Genomic DNA, 4,625 nt, shown 5'->3' on the forward strand with positions numbered 1-4,625 from the left:
CAATGAAATATTTTTATGTTACATCAAAATAAAGACCATCAGTAGCCTATCTATAGATGCAAGATAGGTAAGATTCAAACCAACTTTGTTGAAATCATTCGGATTATAAAAGCAATACGACGAGACTCTACATATCTGAAAACATAGACCATATATTAAAAAGAGCATAGTTAGGGAAGGAAAGGCACGTTAAAGGGTAGGTCTTACTTTTGCACAGAAACCCTAATTTTGGATGTTAGGTTTTACATTGAACAGAAAACCTATTTTTTTTTATGGAAGAAATATATATATATATATATATACCCAACTATTTTTTTTATGGATGAAATATATACAACAACCCTTTATTACTTATCGTAAACGGCTGCCATTAGCTATCGTGTTATTACAAGCTTTTAAGCATGTAGTAGGTGCAGACTGTTTGAGAAACCCGCAAGGCTGAGCTACATATTGTTTGAAAAACCGTTTATGACGGGGGCACTTTCAGAGTTATCTATATTAAGTCATTCCATGTAGAATTGTGTATATAGAGCTGAAAGCAAAATAGATCTTCATACTGTCCAGAAAGAAATTATTACTTTTAGAGTTGCGCATAAAATCTGAAAATGGATCCTCAAGGAGCTCCCGGAGAACCAGGAGGGAGGGGCGGTCCTCACCCTCATCCTCAGCCTGACCCTCCTGGTCCTGATGATGGCTGTTGCGGCCCTTGCGGTTGTTTAGATGCATGGTATTGAGATACTAGTGAATCGTTTCAACCATGTTCCTTAGTTTTTTGTGGTTTGAATTTGGTTAATGGAGTTTGATTATTGCTAACAGAAACGACTATTTGATGCAGCTTCTCATTCCTGTTTTGCGGCTGGTGTCCTCGAGACCCTCCTCCTCCTCCACGAAAATGAAAAATCAGAGTGACCAGATACATATTCGTTTACAATACACAAAGACTTCAATATTTTCATGGCTTCGCTTTCAATAATCGAAGATGCTGTTTCTGGTAGTCTGTCGCTCCTAATACATTTATTTTTACGGCTTCGCTTTCAATAATCGAAGATGCTGTTTTCTGGTAGTCTGTCACTCATAATACATTTATGAGAGACAACGAGACAGCTAGTATCATTTATTGCAGCTATATGTATTTAGACTGGATTGTGTTTTATATTTACTTTATTAATTTTATTTCATATTATTGTTAAGAATTAATGTAAATTTGAATATGTAAAAACAGAATTTCAAATGTTTCGATTTAAATTTATATAAATATTGTATTCATCTTATTTTTATATTTAATTTTACATTATTTTTTAATAATTTTTTTATAATGATTAGGTAACCCATCAAATAAAGTTTAGTGTAAAACAAAGTTTAGTGTCTCAATTTTAATTGGGAAGAAAATTTAAATATTTTGATTCCCAAAAAAAATTGTAGTGCTGAATCTATTTCTGCTATAAAAACAATTTAAACACTTACCACAATCGAATTTTTTTTAATATTCCTGCCCAACAAAAATTAGCTACGTGCAATTGTGACGTAAATAAAATAATGTTGAAGTCTTATTTTTTTTTCTCATTTGCATATTCGTTGTTTTAACAGATAAATATGTATCTCAGACACACTTTCTGGTCTAATTTTATAAATAACAAACTGTTTTAAAAAGTTTTAAATTATTTAAGACACTTCATCTTTCAAATTTTTCTAATGGAAGTTTTAAATACTGATGACAGTAGGCATAGGTATATCACAAACCCGCTGTAAATACTACTACCATTCCACACGCACTGTTTTAAAAAGATTTAAATTATTTAAGACACTTCATCTTCCAAATTTTTCTAATGAAAGTTTTAAATACTGATGACACTAGGCATAGGTATATCACAAACCCGCTGTAAATACTACTACCATTCCACACGCTAGTCTAACAGCGTAGCCACGCCACCGATTCACATTCAGAATCCAAGTGTAAATATCTACTCAAAATTTGGTGAAAAAAAAGTTGGCTTTAATCGTAGCCACGCCACCGATTCACATTCAGAATCCAAGTGTAAATATCTACTCAAAATTTGGTGAAAAAAGAGTTAGGCTTTAATATTAATGAGATAAAGATCCCTATATTTATCAGGGATATGGTTCATTTTCTTTCAGCCTCGTACTGTTGTTTACAAAAATCATTTAAAAAAATTAGTTTATAATAAGTCCTCATTGCATATATATATATGATCATCAAACAAAAAGCAGAGAACAGGTACCTAACATGTTATGACAAGTAGATCATTCTTTCCTCGCTGGTGTTTATATTTTTTTTATGTATTTGTATTTCATAACTCCATATTGCTCAACAAAGCTTTTTTAAGACAATTTGTCATCCTCAATATTTCATAACTCCATATTGCCCAACAACATTTTCTTTAGACAATTTGTCATCCTCCATATTTGCTTCTCTGTATATATTATGTCTTGTGTAGTTTGTGAGGGAGCCCTGTATGTATTAAATCCTATTGATCAATCTAGAAGGGTCATATTCAGTTTGTCCCTATATTCCTTCTGTGAGAGACCTAAAGTCTCCATATATATTGAGGTTGTGTATTTGCTTGTCTTTCGCAAACCAAAGTAATCTCCATAGAGAAATAACTTTTGCTCTAGTATTTGTGCCTCGATCTCCATTCCAAGGGAGATTGTAAGTGATTTTCTATTTAATTTACGAACTGCCCCAAGCCCACACATTCCCAACTGTGTTGCACTGTCAAAACATCAAAACATCTAGCACGAAGACTTATTGTGGGGAGATCCATCAGCTTGGTCGTGATTTCCTTCTATTTAGCAGTGCCATCGAACCATAAATTTATACTTTGTTCTAAATTAGATACCAAGTCAATCCTTATGTGCAATAATTGTGCAATCCACCTCCAAACTAGACAAATAGTTGGGCATGTGAAGAATATGTAGTCTGTTGTTTCCATGGAGTTCATGCAGAATATGCAGTAACCTGGTCTTCAAGAGATTGTCCTAGGTAAGATTTTTTTTTTCTTCCATACTAGCCAGGAAAATAAGAATAATTTTAAAGGGATATTCTACTTCCAGATCTTGTAGAACCATGATGTATGTTTCAAATCTAATCTCTGCCTTATGTAGTATATTGTTAATTTAAGGTATGTTCTATGTTAGAGCAATTTATTTAAATTTTCACAGTTAGCAATCACATCAGCATTAAGATAAATTGTAGATAGAACATAAATATAAATCACAGAAGACATCCAAGACAAGAGGACACAAGATGTGGCGCTAGCCAGGGACAAACCCCACAATGTGTGGGGAAACCCTTCATCAATTCTTCTTTTATGTTCTTCAAAGTTCAGTAGAGAAAGTGAGAGAGATAGTACATTTACATCACAAGTCAATAATTTGACTTTTCGAGATATGAGCATAGATCATCTCTTATAACGATGATACATGAGATCAGTTGAAGACATTCTGCTTCAACTAATTCTCCTAGATGACGGCTTCACCTATCCATTTCATTCATCTGATTTCATCATACTGCCCATTTATCATGATTCCGTCCATGCTCCATGAATCATGCTGCTCATAAGGCTGCCCATCATGCTACTCATAATGCTGCCCATGTTATCCTTTTGTTGCTTCATTATGGAGTTCATACACATATCAACCTTAGCTGCTTGCTATGGCTTGCAGCCTAGCAAATCAGCTAGGCTATATTATTTCCGTATAGAGTTTGCTCAGGGATATGACTATCTATATGACTGTATCCCATACATTGAACTGGACAGCGTATTCCTTACATTACAGCGTGTTACTTCTTACCTTGCTTCCTTGATTGTGCTCCATATATATATATGACGTCTATATGACTCTATGATGAGCAGCATATTTCATCCCTCTATGAACAACGTATTCCTTCTTACCTGTGTGCCTTGACTACCCAGTGTATATATGACAGCACAACATATCTATGACTGCGTTCCATGTAGAAGACTGTGTTCCAATGACTGTGTTTAGTTACGTGTGTTCCAATATATATTGTCCTTCCATTATAGCATATTTATGCCTAACATATATTCTACGTATATAAGTCATTAGAGTGTGTTGCCATGACTGCGTTATCCATGACACTGTGGTAAGGTCCTTTATCACTGCGGCTTCACTAGATTACTGCGGTTACCATTTATTGTTAGCATATTAGTATTAGGGCAATCGTATCAGATTTTTGGACATCGTAGAAGCTTACCATGTTGTTTATATATATCTCTTCATAAACAATGTGTCTTAGGGTTGTATGAAGATCTTCTTTGCTGCGTATTAGGACCTGTGTTAGGGCTCCTCCTAACTGCAGCTATGCCTCTTAGTGATTGCGTATAAAAGGTCCATTTCTTGCTGCATATATGCTTTTCTTCCATGTTGTGTATAAATGTGTGTTAGAACTAGGGTATCATAGGCCATCGTACATTCTCATGGTGTCTCACTCCTGCTCCAAAAACCCAAGACATGGAGAGGAGGAGATCACCTCAATGTATGTTCCAAATGACATCAAATCCTCTTCAATCTATACCAAAAACATATAGGTTGAATAGACATGTCGTTTGGACTTCTTGAGCCTACATAAGTTGCTGGTTGAC

At 34.6% G+C, this 4,625-nt stretch overlaps 1 long non-coding RNA gene across 1 annotated transcript; it reads left to right on the top strand.

Annotated features, from left to right (window-relative positions):
• Window positions 1-480: 480 nt before the first annotated feature.
• LOC149209604 (uncharacterized) lies at window positions 481-1,178 on the top strand. Its single transcript, XR_016252239.1, has 2 exons — window positions 481-727; window positions 836-1,178. It is a non-coding gene; the product is annotated as an uncharacterized LOC149209604 (long non-coding RNA).
• Window positions 1,179-4,625: the final 3,447 nt, after the last annotated feature.

This window comes from Pinus tabuliformis, chromosome 1_2, assembly GCF_031772625.1.
Source record: "Pinus tabuliformis cultivar Carrire ecotype Pingquan chromosome 1_2, CPIR1, whole genome shotgun sequence".
NCBI classification, from domain to species: Eukaryota; Viridiplantae; Streptophyta; class Pinopsida; order Pinales; family Pinaceae; genus Pinus; species Pinus tabuliformis.